This window comes from Falco punctatus, assembly GCF_963210335.1.
Source record: "Falco punctatus genome assembly, chromosome: 6".
In the NCBI taxonomy this organism is placed as follows: Eukaryota; Metazoa; Chordata; class Aves; order Falconiformes; family Falconidae; genus Falco; species Falco punctatus.
This window is the reverse complement of record NC_137585.1, coordinates 89,974,830-89,992,281: the sequence shown is the minus strand read 5'-3', so window position 1 is coordinate 89,992,281 and position 17,452 is coordinate 89,974,830. Positions and strand designations below refer to the sequence as shown.

Below are 17,452 nucleotides of genomic sequence, written 5' to 3'. Positions count from 1 at the left end.
CAACGTTCTCATTTGTGATATCTGAAAGCAGGGGGAAGAATCACAATCTGGGTTTTGCTATCACCTTGATTTCTAGTTAAGTGTTCACCACTCCTGATGCCTTTTTCTTCAAAGATGGCTTTATTCTCCCTTTCTCCCCGCTCCCCCCATGTTTTCTGTGAAAACTTTTAATTGTACATATGAAGTGAGAAGGTGTTTAAGAAAAACAAAATGAGATGGCAGGAAAAAAAATGCCCACACTAAAACAAGAAAAACCAAACATGAAACAAGGAAATCTTTTAAATGAGTGGTAAGGAAATTTAAGTAGAGGGAACCTATTGAACTAGATTTGTGACTGAAAGAATGGCAACCTGAAATTAGGGACTGAAATTTAAGGCGGCAGTAATGAAATTTCTCTGGTGAAGAACTGGGCTGTTCTGGGGCTTACAACACATACCACTAGTAACAACAGGAGCATAAACAGCTATATTTGTTGAGTTTGTGGCTTTATATGTGAGTATACTTTCTGAAAACTTTTTTATTTGCCAACTCAGATATCTGTTAAATACTCAACTCTTACTAGAAAACAATTCATGCCTTAAATCTGTAGATTAGTTTTTATGTCTTTATAAACATTAAGAGTATGGCTAGTCATTAGCAATTATTCATTAGTAATTGGGGTATCGCTATGGATATAACTGCTACGGTTAAACAGTAAAAATGACAGCGTTAATGTGCCGTGAATTAAAACTGTTTTCCTTGTACTTCTATTTGTCATACGTACGTACAACGAAAATACACAGTGCTTATATGTAAACTTGAACAACATGCTGTCTGACTAACTTCAGTGGGGCTGTATATAGCGGATTACTCCTACCTTCTCTACGTAAGATACCCATTGGTGTCTTAATCCAGATTTATTAGATTTAATGAAGGACAGATTATCCTTGAGTGGATGATAGACTATCCATTTACTCATTTGCATGGCAACACCTCTGTTGCTTTGTTCATTTCTTGTTTCATAGGGGGACATTTCATTGCTAAGCAACTAATGAGAACTACCACTGCTTTCTACCTAATCATCTCTTAAGCAGGGTAGAGGCCTACTCCTGAGAGTACTTGCAGTTTCTGCCTTTTACTCCCTCATTTGACAGATAATGAAAACGTTCTTAATGATCCTAGAACAGTAGGGTCTCCAGTAGACTTTAGGGTTGTTAATTGAAATAAGAAGTTCAAATGAGATGTGATTAGAGAATTGATATTCCATGTTAAATAGACCATTTAATTAATATGGTAAATAAGTTTGTCTTTATCACCAACTTACATTTGGAGACCCTGGTGATTGTTAATATATTTGCCAGTTTGTCAGTGTTTTTGTATTGGAGAGCATAGCTGTTCCACTGAGTGTCCAGTGAAGAAAGACAAAACTCAAAACCTAACAACCATACAAGAGATTTTGCCACTGCAAATGTATGGAACTCGGAAAACTGTATTCTTAAAGTTCATTTAAAAGTTAATGTCTATATAATAAGAAAAATACTGAAATGGAGGTGCTTTCTTTAATATAGTGGTGGTCTTGGCTAAGTGCTAACAGCGGTTATTTCCCCCAGTGACACATAAAAACTTGATTTGACTTTAAATAGCTTTTTGATTTGAATCTTTTGAATATATTCAGTTTACACTGAGTAATGCATTCAAGTTAGAGTAAATGTGCATTTTACTTATACTTGAAATAGGGACGTTACATTTATGAAGTATGTTAGAAATCATGAGATTTAGAAAATTGGACTCTGAATTGTACCTAAGTGATTTTGATAGAAATTAATGCAGAATTGAAGGAGCTTCCTAGCAAAAATGTTTAAGCTATTAGTGTATTTAGTATCTAGTAATACTCAATTTATCTTAGAAATTTTCTCTAGATCTTATTTCTTGCTCTGATTAAGTGAGTATTGGCTTGTAACTTAAACTGCTTTATTAGTACTTTATTGTTTTTTGTATCTTTCTCAATTTAACTGAAACCTTTGTGTTGCAATTCTTAGTCACTTGGGTCTGGAATCATGCTGTTGAAATTGATAATGCCTTTTATTTTAGGTTCTTTCTACAATTAAAAAAAAAGAGGTCCTGAAGAGTTAAAGATTAATAATAAATTCTTATTAATAACAATGCCATTAATAACTATGTGCTGATGAGGTCATTTGATGGTATATCCTGATAGTGTTTGTACAGTTGAAGTTTTTTCCAATATTTTGGTGGGAGGAAAGTAATGTTTGTTTATGACTAAGAGAGCCCTTAATCTTTAATCTTGCATAACAAGTGTGAGACATTTATTCTAGTGTTGGGAGTCTTTTACTCTGCTAAAGACATCCAGACACTATTTGGAAAGGTGTTGCTAAATAACTTTTGAAGATACAAATGACATGTGTGGAAGTGACAATTTATGTGCCTTTTCATTCAAATCTGAATACTAAAAAGTAGGTTTTGGGGTCTTTTTATAAGGACCAAAGTCGTGGATGTTTTGATGGTTTAGTATGGATTGAGGTACCTAATTTCAGCACATAAGTTCACACATTTAGAATAGGTTGAGCGACTGAAAATAAGAAATGAGTATGTTAAATGTGGCGAGCATTCCTTCAACCTTTACAGCCGTGTAAATGCGATGGAAGTGTAATTTGGTAGTGTCTCATTAGTTCCCTGTTCTGCAATAACAGTAGAATACTGTAATGCTTTCAACAGGATAAAACTTGGCTGTCAAACCAAACCAGGAGAGGCACAACTGCAGTTAAAAGAAAATTTCAGAGGGCTTAGATATCAGCCCCTGCTGGAATACAGTATATTCAGATTAGGATTTCTGGTCTACATTAGAAGTAGGAATTTGAACCTTAGGTTCTTCATACTAGGTGATTGTGTGTGTCAATCTCAACTTCCCCCCACTCCCCCAAAATGCTAGGCATCTTTAAGCTTATTCTGCCGTAATATAAAGGTTCCTTTGGAATTTCAAACACCAGTTGTACAGAAAAACTATTTTGTCATTACTTACAACCTCCTACATGACGAAGCACTGTTATGAGTTGCCAGAACAAATGGTAAGTACTGTCAGGGCAGCTTTCCTGAAAGCTCTTTGTCTTTCTAGCATATTAGTTTGTGTCAAAATGAATATCGTCCATGTGGGTACAATTCCAGTGGCAATTTTGGTATTGAGGTAAGATATACCACGTGACTGCTCACTGTTCACTGATTTAACGTGGACAAGGATATTTTGCACTGGACTGCAAATTCTATTTCAAGTTGCCATACGTGTTACTTTCTTTGTACACTCCTCTGTTGCTCCTGAGTTCCTGTTGATACACGCTGTTTCCAGGTATTAAGTTGTGCTGCACAGTTGTCCATGGTTTCTTGCTCATGGAGTCAGCTACATTTCAGTACCTGTGACGTCTCACTACTGCGTCTGCATTTCAGTAATTTCCTGGGCCTTGTGTGTGTATTTAACACCACAGAGAGGACCTGGGTCACCATCCAGAGAGATGAGAGCTCAAGAGAAACACCATCATAATAAGGATGCATGTCAGGCCATTACTAAGTGGAATGGCTGTGTGAAATCACTTTGAAACCTCAAGCAGTGCTGAATCAAGAGAAAATTAAGAGTTAGTAGGAAGTCAAGGGCAGGAAATGAACACTATTGTAGCATTTCATAATTTGGTTGGATAAAGAACATCAAGAAAAGGCTACTGAAGACTGGAATGGCGATTGAGATATTGTCAGCAATCTTGTAATAAAGGAGCTTGAGACAATCTGAGGAGCTTAGAAGAGCTCATGAACTGAAAACTTTGGAAAGAGAGGGGGTCTTACCCTTGTAAGTATTTGTCTTGTGATCTTCAATTATTTTGTCGAAGGTAGTAAATGCAACTTCTGTTACCTAGTATTTTTTTAATTGATACATACATGACTTTATGGAATAATTAATCCAGGCCCAAACCCTAATGGGGTTTGTATGGGATTTAGTCCCAGACCAGTGTTATCTGTGATAAGATAAAGGTACTTTAATCCTGGAAAAGCAGTCATCTGTGTATAGCTCCCTTGCTTACCTTTCTTTTAATTCCCTCTTGTGTGTCCTGTCCTTAAAATGAGATTTTGTACTGGTTATTGCCTTCTCTCCTTCCTTTTCAGCTGCAAATAATTACATTTAAAACTATTAATTCTGTTTTTTACATAGTTTGTTAAATGGTATAACTAATAAAATTTTAATTTTCATAATATAATTGGAGTGATGTTTCAGAGCACTGTCACGGCTGTATCTGAGGTAATTCCTCATTGTTTCTTCATAAAATATGAAAAAGTCGTCAATATAGGAGGGAGATTTTTCTTTTCTCCAGGAAAGAGTTGTAATTTTTATGCAGTAAGTAAATCTGTTTAGAATATACATAAAACTGAATTTGAGTGCTGAGGCAGTAAGCCAGAGAGCAGAGAGTATAACCCACTGACTCCAGAGAGCTGCTAGAAGTTTTTTCTCATACTTACAGGGTTAGAAGGAAAAATTTTCTTTAGCATGCATTATTTCCTTTACAAGACAGAGCTGAAACCTTGGGTGATACATTTATCTGAGATAGCAGGATTAATGCATCTAAACACCTAGACCTGTCCTATTGAGCTCCACCAATTTGCTAGTCCTTGGAGAACTACGAATAGGGCTCATGCATTGGGGTTTTGAGGAGATAAGTGGAAAAGATATAACATTCTTAGATATTCTTAGATGAGACTGAGTGAAACTGAAAGAATGGCAAGTTGTTTTGGTGAAATGGAATATGAACAAGGAGCTATAACTGTATTAACTGGATGCTTCTCCCTCTCCCAGGCCTTCAAGTGGCTGGAGACTGATAGGGCCATCCTTGCTGTCTCCTGGTTTACCAGGAAAGAAACACTGGAAAACCTCCTAGGACAGGAGTGATTTGGAATATGAATGACTTCTTCATTTTGAGAGATGAAAAGATTTCATTTGCAGTTGTTGTATGCTCTTGAACTTTTCTGATGATTTTGGCATTACACTTTGTAACAAATTTCTAGTGTTTCAGTGCTTTTCTTTGTTTAAACAAATGCATGTTTTTGAACAATACTGTATTAAAATGTTTTTATTTACACATTTGTTAGAAATCATTTAAGTAACTTACACAAATTCAGTTTGCATAAAAACACTGACGTGAAGCATAACTGACATTTTAACATTTTCTTGCAAGTTGTAAAAGTATTAAGAAAATTATTTCCCAATTTTTTAAAACCATTGTAAAATTGTCATGAAAAGCTATTCAAAATAATTTAAATCACTCTTGTCATATGAAAATTCAGTGCCACAAGTTCCATTTGATCACATTAAATTCTCTTCTTAATGCAAATCACCAGTAATTTCCACATACAAAAATATATTTCAGTGCTGCTTCTTAATTTCCATGAGTTTTTATATTATTACTCATGATGTTAGTCAAGTTGACTGAAATTTTCATAAACATGAACAATATTCTATGAAATATTCTTTAATAATGGAATGGAATATTATCTGATATTTGGATGGGCAACCAATGAAGAAAGCTTACACAAAACTTGAATTCAAGTCTTGAAAATACTGAAAATCCATTTCAATCTTCTACGTAACTCCAGAAAACATCATATGCATTCCTCTGTAAAAGATCTGCAACATACACGAGCTGCATGGTGATCTAAAACTTTTGATTTACCTGTCATTTGTCTTCAAAGCACTCTGCTTTCACATGTTACGAAACTCTTACAGTTATATATATGTATGTGTGCATGGACTAAAATGATGCAGAAACTGTTCAATGTTATCTTAGCTGGCTTTGAGATAACTGCCACTCACTTTTTTAGGTTCTAGGACTATGTTCCCCCACTCTCATCCTGTTGGGCCAGTCTGTTGTCCAGTGAATGTATTTTGAAAGTGGTGCTGAGCAGCTCAAGAGAGGGAAGACTGTGATGAGTAAGATAAAAACCATTTGAGTTTGGTTTCGCACATTCATGATTCCTGCTTTGCACCATGGAACAGGTGAAGAAGGTCCACAAGCAAGCAGAGACCTGTGTCATGCCTGTCCCCAGTGCTGAGGACTTGATACTTCTGTACCAGTCTTCTTGCTCTGTGTGGCAGCACTGATTTTGACTGCAGTGGCAAAGCAGCTGGAAATGATAGGTGCTGAAAGAGAGTCCTAGCAGGGTGTTTCTGAGCTCATTATTAAATAGACTTTGTGGAGCTAAATCACATTTTATCCTGTTTCTTACGATTTGGCTTGTTTTGCTTTATTTAGGAGTTTGCTGAGATCCTTTTATAGGTCTCATTTCCTCCTTGCATCATCTATTTTATACCACCTATCAGATTCCTTAGTTGGAATTCAGCCATTCTTGTCATGCAGAATGTACTAATTGCCCCAGTTTTAAGTCACTGCAATTTGTAATCATTTTCAAATGCATACATATCCTTCTGTAATTCAGAAGACTTTTGTTTGATTTATCTTTATTTTCTCTATTTATTTAAATATTTTTGAGTCACTGTAGTGAAAAACCCTCACAGTTCTTCCAGGTGAATTACATTGCATCAAAGGAAATAAAAATACAGACCTCATTTTTAGCGCCTTAATAAAACCTTAGCACTCTTTTGAAGCACTTGGCTAGATGATATTTTTAAATTTTTATGTATGTCTTAAGAAAAATGAATAATTCACAATATCCCAGCAATTTTCTTTACTAATATATAATATACCTCTTCAGGCCTAATTGGGCAAAGAAATCATACTATTTTACATCCTTCTGTTCACTTTAAGGAGGAGAATCCATGTGAAAATAACTAGCAGTGAATTGTTTGAATTGTCAACTGGCAGTGCTTGCCATAATATACTGCAGCATGTAAATAAAGCAGTACATTTGGAGACATTGCAAACAGAACTGTAAGGAAAATTTGGATAGTATTAAAGAGGATATCTCATGCTTAGGTTTTGAAGAGTTAGGGAATGAAAGGGCATGAAGTAGGGCAAATATGTCTAAAGGGCTTGAATGGAGAGAATTGATTAATAGGGGGCCAGTGAACTATGAATTACCTTTAATCTTTTGATCCTTTTGTTTATGTGTTATTTATTTTAATCAGTTATCTTTATTTTATCAATTTATCTTTCAGATAACTTGTTGGAATATTAATTTTTCACTTGCAGTTTGATCAATCCTGTAATCAGCACTTTGTTCTGGGTTAGTTATATAACCATTTCAATTAAGGGCTATTTTTTTCAGGTAGTTATAATAGTAGAAGCCCTAATGAATATAGCTGAGCTCTACCCATGTATGCATTTTGTGTGTGTCTGGCTAGTGATAAGACTTTGTCTACTTTTTTTTCCCCTGGTTACTTAACCTACTGGAAGTCAGTGATCAAATACGTAAGTGAATATTTGGTATCAAATACGTAAGTGAATGTGTCTGCATAAGCTCTCTCTTATTTGGATTTTGTCAAAATTAGGTGATTTACTTATTTAATTAGTCGATTGTTACCAATCTACTAATTGTACCAACCCAATTGGTGGTGCCCACATTTCTTGGGGTATAGTAACCTTGAGAAGGTATTAATTATGAGCAGCTGAGAACACATCTGCAAATAACTGGTGTAGTTGGTTGGTAGTATGTTGGTACTTACATTTTACTCAATATGTTTGATTCCCAGTAGGGGCTTGGAACTGTGGGAACTAGATTATGTGCTGTAGAATTCAACTTCTTCCAGATCCCATTGTTTTTTTCAAGAGGTCAGTGAACCCCGTCTGTTTTAGCTTTGTTTCACTGCTCTTTAAACTTAACAGTGGATCTGCATATTTGAGTGTTTCCAAATCAGGTTTAGTTGGACAGAAAAGGGTTTGCTTGCCATTCGCTTAGATCACACAGCTAAATCAGGGCTTGCTGCTGTCAAAATAGGTAGATTTGCTTTCTCTTTTCCAACCCAAATGTGCCTTCCTCTTTTCTCTTTTGGTCAGTATTGGCTTTTCTCTGGCACAGTGGATCAGTTCAGTTAAACTGGCAGGAAACGAGCCCCATAATAAAATGAGTAATTCAACTTTCTGCTGTCATCTTGAAGATCAGAGACCAACTGATGTGGGATAGGAGCGTGTTAGGGAAGAAGGGAGAAGCAAGATCCTTGTTTAATGTCAGATAGCTCTTAGACTGCTTTAGCTGTATTATTAAACTGCATGCTGATTTTAAGTCTTTGTGAATTCCACTAATTTTTTCCTTAGTAAGTTAAGGAGCAGTCATAAAAGCATCTCAACAGACATATGTAGGTAGGGTATGGCAACTTGCTTTTCTAGTGTTTTTACTTCTAATACTGTCTTGAATGGCTGTGATTTTTTGCAATAGACAGTACTGTTTTACACAATCAATCCTTTAACTCTGTGTTTCAGTTTTGATTTCACTGTCTTCAATACACTGCCAGATTTCCAGGCTAATTATAACAGTTCATCTGAAAAGTTGGGTGCATGGTTGAATCCGATAGACATATTGGAGAAAGATTTGAATCTGACTGAACAAGTTTTTATCAATAATTGTGATAACCAAACACTGTAAATATATTTTCTAGTTACTAGTTTCAACTTCAAAGCTAATTAAAAAAAAAATTGATACACAAACTTTTTTTAGTCCCCTGAAAACTCCCCTGAAAGGTGGCAAAGTTGAGGCTTTGCTACCTTTCTTGCATATCGTATATGGAATTATTTTTAATGTTACATCTGTCATATAATCTTAATTTTTTTAAAAAGCAGTTCCATGGATCTTTATAACCAAAGCATATGAAGTTGTATCATAGTGATGTGATGGAGAAAATAACTCCAGTCATCTTCATGCCCTCCACTGAAACAAAATTAAGTTCTCAAAAATCCATTTGGTTGACCACACAGATTGCAAAATTGAAATTGCTGTTCTCAGGAACTGGCATATATTGCAAGTTTGAATAAAGTGGGGGCTGTGATAAAGTATCTTCTCTAGTTTGATTACAGAAGTATAGTAGTAATAGCACTGGATATTTACCTCATAAGCATGTGTTAGTTGATGAAGTAGGATGGTACCCTCAGCTTCACTGTCTGTCAGGGAAAAACATGAATAATTTAACTAAAATTTTTTTGTGGGTGCGTTTAGAAAAGGGTCCTATCTGAAGTGGAATAAACCAAAGTAGTTAGAATTCTGTGGCTACAGTTAATATTTGCTGTGAGAAGTGGGGAAAAAAAAAGATATTAAGATTGTCCTAGTAAGTATATCAAACTGCTTAATTGCCTGTTTTGTAGTTCTCTAGATAAGAGAAAATTAATATTTTGAGTAATGGTATTAATTGCGCATAGTGTTTTACGAGTTTCTGTTCAAAAAAATCCAACCAGACCAACCCCCCAAAACCACCAAAAAACCTCAAACCATGATATTTTGAAGTGTATTAGCCCTTCAGAGATTTAAGTTTTGTGATTGTCTTCAAAGGAAGGGCAATAACTAAAGCAGAGAGTCTTTAATGTTAATAAAGAATGGAAAAAAACCCAGTATGTAAAGTATATGTGAAAGATGCCTTTGCAAAACAAAACAAAAAACAACCCCTCAGAGGTCATTAACAAGGAGTCTATCATCATGTTAATAGAAAACTTCAAATACGTGCAAATTTATGTTAGTAGAGTTACCAGTGGTGTCGGAATTCAGCTCATGAACCAAAATGCTGAGTGTGTTTTGAGTCATAAAACATACAGAAGGAAAAAGCCCAAACCCCACAGCATGCTGAAAAATAAAGTAATAATACTTCAATTTTATTACTGAATGAACTTCTCTGTTGTATTTATTCTTTCATACTCCCGATTATCTATCTAAAATTTAAGTTTGGATGACAAGGGGGAAAGAACAACTGTCACCGTTGTATTTGTCTACTGAAGTTTTATGAAGCTTCTCTAACTGTCCCTGTTTGCATCTAATTTGACAGTTTGTTTTCTATTTTGAAAGAGTGAAATAGGTTTTACTAAATCTTAATAGGATTGTTGCATTGATTTATAATATTGCTACTTACAGTCTAGATAGTAATGATATTTTTTTATTCAAACAATTTTCAGATTCTTATAGTTCTGAACTGTTATATATTCAACGTACATTTGTGGGCAAATTATCAAAATATAGTTCAAGATGACAGTTTGGTTTAAAATTTTTCTCATGAGCTTCCATTTGATAAAGAAGAAAAGTAAATAAGTTGTTTTTCTTTTTACTTTGGAAAGTATTTTCTTTATTCCTTTGTGCTTATGATTTCATAATGTTCTAAAAGAATCTAAAATATTTGTTTAAGACTAGTTCTTCAGTGTAATTGCCCTGATTTGTTTATCTGATGCAATGTGGTCCAATTTTTATAAAGAAGTGTAAAAGGGGAAAGATGCTTTCACCTGTTTTAAAAGCTTTTCCTAACTTTTGTTGTTTTGAGTCAAATATGTTAATAAGATAAATGTTCAAGTTAGACAAAATGGAAAGTGGTGGATTTGGACTAAGACTGTATTAAAGGTTACTCAGGTAAATTTAAATTTTAAATTTAAACTTAAATGAATTCTTATTAAATCATTTCCTTTTTCACAGGAAAACTGTGATACTAAAAAGCGAATTTCTCTTTCCTCAGGAGAAGAGAGGGGAAAAACAGATTTAAAACCCAAACAGCAGCAACAAAAAAAAAAGAGAAAAACTCCCGAACTTCGCTTTTTTCTTTTTCCTTTTTTAATAATGTTAACATTATTTTTGTAGGACTTTGAATAAAAGGAAAGGACTTTTATGTACTTGAGAAGAAAATATCCAAATCCTTCAAACTTGTCATGTTAGAAAATGCTTTTCCTTTTGCAGAGTGGCATCTACATACTAAAGCCCATGTGCTCCAAGTCTGAGCTGTCACTTTTAACCTACCTAAATAAGTATTTCAGAGCAGTGATATCTCTAATTATAATACTGCAATATTTTTCATTGAAAGTGTAGTAAGCAACAGTTGGCTGTATATTTGATCCATGTTTGGCTGACGAGGTTGAAAAGAATGTGTCTAAAGGGATTAAGAAAGTTTGGCTATGGAGAAAAGCTGTAAGAGCAACTCTTGAAGAAGCATACACCTGCTTTCTCAAAGATAGTACAACAGGTGTCAGGCAGAGGATTTAATCAGGTTTAATCATTTCTGATGACTGGTGGTAACTACTTCCAGGTACCCACTATTTGAATTCATTGTTTTTATCTTAAAGATGCTGCTGTATATGACTGGCTTGTTGTTAAATAGAGAAAATTATACAATTTTTTTTGATTTTTTTTCTTTGTTGGCATCAGATAGTAACTGAAAAAATGATAATTGCTATTTCATAAAAATGTTTTTTGAATAATTTATGTCCGTAAGATTACCTTAATTACTCTTCCTAACATAATAACTTGTTCTAGTACAAAAATTTCTTATTTCTGTTAGGGCAAAAATAATTGGATTACATTTCCTTAAACCTATGTTTTCTGCTATCTGTTCTTCCATTCTCCACATTATTGTGACTAGAGGCTTCAGCAGGTGGGGTTTGAGGTTGTTAATTTGTTTTTTTCTTTTAATCTTTGTCTGCATGTTTCAATACCATATGAAAGGAGAGTATATTGAGAATATTGATCAGTATATTACAATATATAACCGAGCCTCCATTTATTATTTGTAGTACAGTTGTGATGTGATGACTTTTTTGAAAAGCAGATTCAAAACGTGAGGAATGGAAAGGACTTTATAAGCCCAGGAAGTTAAATCTCCTTTTAGATGACTGTCATGGTTTTATATTTTAGATATATAGCCAGGTAGAGACTTGAAAGTTACCAATAAAAATGTCTTCAATCATATTGGTGCCAGAAATGTTATCAAAGAGTCAAAAAGTCTGACAGAGGTGTGAAGGGAACTTATTGAATGTCACTCCATTGCGGGGGAGCTGCATGGATTCTTTGTTTAGATGTTTCCTATGAAGGGACTTTCCAGACCCTGTCTTATGGACAGAATCAGAGGAATTCTTTTGAATTTTTGCTATAAGAGCTTATAGAACAAATCTCTATAAAATAATAAGAATTTTCTAAGTTCAAATAGGACTAATGTTTCTAACTAAATGAAATTAATGTTTCTGTAATGTGGTAATATCTCATTATAGAGCATGAAAGCAGTTTTTAATTCTGTAAACTTGTCTTGTGTTCTTCTCCCTAATAAATCAGTTGGTGTGACAAGATACATGTCCATCCTACAAATCCTCCATTGCTTGCTTCTGAAAATTGCTTTTTTTTTTCCTGGCTATGTGGTTTCAGCTCATGGAGGGATCATCCAGCTTGGGTTACTCAGTATGCTACCTTCTGTGTTTTACTAGATGAAGTCTTCAAGACCTTTAGGATTCATTAATTCAATTTTATATTGTGATTAAACACAGAAGTTATAAAAATGCTGAGGTCGCATAATTATACCAGCTTGTCTTCTATTTCTGCTAACTGGTGATCAAAATTTCTTCTTAGACTAGAGGTTGTCTCTGCTGTCACTGTTCTTCCTGAAAGTTTATTCGACATTATTTTACTACTACAAGGCATTTCTGGTCACTCAAAGAAAGTCTGTGAGGTCATAACAATTGTTCTGTTGGTTATGTCATTTTTTAATTATTATTATTTATTTTGGAGCAGTGTTTACTGTGAGGGTGATAAGACCCTGGAATAGGTTGCCCAGAGCAGCTGTGGCTGCCCCATCCCTGGAGGTGTTCAGGCCAGGCTGGATGGGGCTTGAAGCAGCCTGGTCTAGTGGCAGGTGTCCCTGCCCACGGCAGGGGGGGTGGAACTAGATGATTTTTAAAGGCCCATTCTAACCCAAACCTTTCTTTGATTCTATACTGTTGTTCAAATGGAGATCCACATCTTGCTTCTGTTCTTCAAGTGCCTCGGGCAGTTTAGAGCTTAATATGGATTTTTTTTCTGGTCTAGTAATTAACTATACTCTGCATTAAATATTACTTTACATTTTCATAAGAACAAAGTCAAACCTTTTGTCATTAATAATCAGAATAAATACATCATAATAAATACAAGAGATTAAATCTAAATATTTAATGTTTTCAGCTAACTCTTGGATTTGTTAAATCACAGTCTTTGTATTATTCAAGTATTCTAGCTTTTCTGTTTGTGTTTTTTTCTCTAAGGTATGCTAAAGAGTACTTGAGAAAAAAGGATTTTTATTCCCCATGTATATAATAAAAGTTCTGCTAATGAAAGTCCTGTTTTAGTGCATAGGATGATGTGTTTAAGTGTATAAATATGATTATTGATGTGGATTTTAATTACCTGTTTTTAAAGTTTGTTTTGCATCTGTATGTGTATTTCTAAAGTTTTAAATGCATCTGTCTAAAGAAGATGTGTTATTTCATGATGCTTAATGCACACTCCCAGAATTTTAGAAATTAAATTAATTGGATAATATGAATGTTATCTTAGTAGTGCATTTCTGGTAAGTTTGAAATATCTTTTTGTGATTGTCTCGCTTTTGAAGGCTATTAAGAAACCAGTAGACTTGTACTGTGAGGAAGTCATGAGAGGTTAGTGAAAGGTATTTTATTTGAAACTACAAACTCTAAATGTTGGGTCATGGGAATAAATGGAAAACAAGATTTTGAATAATGGCGGAAGCAGTAAAATGAAATCAAAGAGATATCAAAAGATTTCTGCAAGTGTAAAACTGAAATAATTGTGAAGGAGAAAGTTAATTACAATTAATGTAACTATTGGAGAGACTTATTCCAAAGGGAGCAGCATATTTTAGTTCTGGCTTGTGCATCCGTTTTACTCTCCCCATGGTCTCTGTATAGTTATAATTAACGATCATCTTTCTATAGTGAAGCAGCGCAGAGGTGGTTATACTTTCAGATCTAAATCTTCTCAAGCACACGTTCCAACAGACTGGGAAATTACTTTAATGGCTTTTAGCACCCAAAACCCACAACTTCGTGTGTTTATTATGAAGTAAGTCACAGGAAGAAAAGCTGAAAGAATTAATTAAGCACTGATAACATGCTGTACAAATGTCAGGAATATAGCATTCGAATACTGTTGCATAGACTGGTAGCATCTTAAGATCTAAGAGAAGGTTTTCAAATTAGGTAGATCACTGCTTAAAAAGTTGGAAACAGCTTTTTTTGTCTTATTTTCAATGAGATACGTGGTTAGTTAATGTTTTATAGATTTCAAACCATTTGAAATACAGTTGTCAGAAGTTTGTATGCTGAATTTTTTTAATTGGAATAAGCTTTGTAGCTTAAATGCAAACCTGTCTTAATCATAGTAATCAAAGTAATTGGGTTTTCATAATCATGGGGCTTTTTTGCTTGTTTTTATTTTTGAAAATCTGAGATTTTTAATTTCTACTGTAAACTGGAAAACAAATTAGAAAAGTGAAAAATCAAGCGCTTAAGCACAATAACTAAAAAACGGAAAATTTTGCAAAACAGCTTTTCTTCTAGATGTTTTAATTGCTTTATTTCATAGAAACAGAAATTATTTAATGCTTTCATAGCACATTAGGTTTAATAAAAACCCAACACTTGTAAAATCTGTTGCCTGAGGAATTGTATTCTTGTCAAAGACATTTCTGAACTGATTTGCATGTTCCGTCTTTAGTTAATTGTGAGATTAAACTACAGTTGTACTGTAATTGACATACTCTTATTTTTGCATAGATGGAACAGGGTTTTTTGCTAGAGGTTGTACCATGTGGTGTGATTATTTCTTTATCTAATGATAAATGCCTATACAGTATATAGAAGTGCTAACTCTCATGAATAAAAGCAAACCTTGTGGCTTTTTTTGCCACAGATGCATGTGTAGCAGTTTCATTAGGAATTTGTAAATCACAGTAGATTAAGGTAGTTAAGGAATGCACTCAACATTTAACCAATATAAGAAGTAGTGTTGCCTGTGTGGTCAGAGTTCATTCCTCTCAAATAAGCTGCTTTATATTAGTATGTGCATGTTGTGTTAATAAGTATAAATAATAGATGGTACTTATGTTCTGTTGTAAATAAGGCAAGAAGTCTGTAAGGTGCATTTCTTTATTAGCTGTGAATGACGTGGGAGCTTACAAAATAAGGTAGCATGTCATTTTTATTAAAAATTTGACCAACATTGTGTATTTTAGATTTGCATTAGACATCCACTCTCATAGGCTTGTGTGTACAGTCTCACTGAAGAACTAGTTCTTTCCCCTGCCATCCATTTTTCTTCAAGAATTTATTTAGTTGTTCAAGAACATTAATAGGTTAAAGTAAAAATTTCTTCATGACTGGGTAAATTTATACTTATATAAAGTTCCTGTCATATGTAACTTGTTGCTGAACTTACCTGACAGTGGCAAATTTGTCAGTCTTTCATCACTGAAAAAACCTTATGAATTTTTAAGTTTTTATATTTACATAAAATTTCTTGGATAATTTCTATTACTTTTATATTTATCCAAGCTAAAGTTGAACCTTTAGCCTGGTTAAGTTATCCAGCTAATTTATTAAACATATTACTGTTTATGGGATTGTTCAAATGAGTTCTCTTTGCCTGTCTTTGAATATTAAGTAATTATGTGCAAGACTTTTTTTTTTTAGTTAAGAAATGTTTATTTTCAGTGCTTTTAGAATTCACCCCTGCATATGCAGATGCATAGACTATTTTTTAAAAAAATATTTTTGCCTTTAATGCAGTCGCTTTTTCCCTCTGTCCAGTAAATAATTGCTTTGAAAATCTACATTCATTTGTAGATTCTTTTTGAAGGCTCTTCCATTCTAGAAACACAGTGCTAGAGTGACTGTCTCTGAAATAGCTCTGTAATCAGTTCCATACCTTAACACAGGCAGACCTGTGTTCCTGAGGCTTGCTTTAGACTTGTTTCACTGTGCTATGGTTTACTCTTACCCGACTCTTGCTTTCTGTGCTCTGCATGTTTGTGTATGCACATGCATAGGCTTGATAAAAAATTAAACGATAAGCACAAACTAGGTAATTAAAAAAAAAAAAAAGTGATTTGGGAGACATGTTCAACTTTAATCTTTCATTTCCTGTTCTCCAAGCACCTTTTGGATTTCTCAGAAACTCCCTTATCAGGCATTCTAAGAAAATGCTCATCAGCATCCTGTGCTCATTGTGCATACTGGATGCTAATTAGTAGTCCTGTAATTTGGTATCACATGCACCACTTCTCCCTGGAAATCTGTTTTGGTTGACAGCAGCAACCCTACTGAAGTGATTACTCTTAAGAAGAATTTGTGCTGAATGTTGTGTTCTTCATTGTTGCTAAAATACGGTTTTAAGAGCAGCTGTCACGAGCTTTGAAGACTCCTGTTTCACAATAATGTCACACTCAAAGGATGTGGCTTATATCTTGTTTTCTAAATGTAAACTACTTGTACTGGCCATACTTGTCACCTGTGTAAAAGGTTGCCAGGCTTGTGCTTGGCATCTGCATGTTCTGTGGGTCGAAGACCTGTTAGTGCCACCTGGTTTACTTGGTTCTATTTCATACCCTGTGTCGATGGTAGTTATTGAAGTAGTAAAGCTGATTTTCATCTTTCTTGTATCTGCATTGTTGGGCAGTAATCTCTGTCCACAGCCTATGAGGAACGGATGTCTTCTGTCGGATTTACAGCATGAGCTGACAATGTCCCCGTTTTGCAAATAAATTTATCATTCTTAAAACCAGGCCTATTTCTGTCTAGATATGTTCTGCATAGGAATTAAGGGCATGTCTGGACTGCTTAATTTTTTTTGGGGAAAAAAATTGCCATTAAAATCTACACTAGAAAAAGCCTGAGTAGAAAAATCTTACTGGCAAAAGTGTAGGCTCACTGACTGTAATCTCTCAGTGATTTACTAATTACCGTTATGCAGAATCTGGAATTGGAGAATAAGTATATGCTCTTTTGTGATAGAACAATTGAGAGTACTTGCAGGGTCATACGTTAATTTTGATGAGCATGAAAATTAGGTCAAAGTAATCTAGATTACGGTATTTTTTGAGGTGCTGGTTTACCTTGTTCTCCAGGTCAACATAGATTATAACATTATTCATGTGCAGTAAAATTTACAGAATTAATATTAATAAAGTAAAATGATTAACGTTTAAAACATCATTATTATACTGATGTATAAAGGTATTTATCTTGCTTCATTTTGCATCTTAAGGAAATGGTGGCATATCAACTGAAAACAAGTGTAGGATTATTAATAGTGGTAAAACAGGCAAGTTAACAATACACCGTGATGTGAGAACATGACTGGTAATAGGGGAGTATTTGAAATACAATGAGGTGATGTTTACCTAAGCTTGGACTGATGAGTTGATTGAGTTCTTTTGATTTGATTTAATTTTGCCTTTGTGACTGCAGTATCACAAAGAAAGGGAAGTTTTTACTTTGGTGATTAATCCTTGACAGCTCAAAAGCTA

General features: G+C 34.3%; 1 protein-coding gene across 2 annotated transcripts in view; it reads left to right on the top strand.

Moving 5' to 3' along the window:
• TBC1D22A (TBC1 domain family member 22A) overlaps window positions 1-17,452 on the top strand; it is a 180,871-nt gene that overhangs the window by 47,524 nt on the left and 115,895 nt on the right. The gene's annotated exons all lie outside the window — the stretch shown is intronic.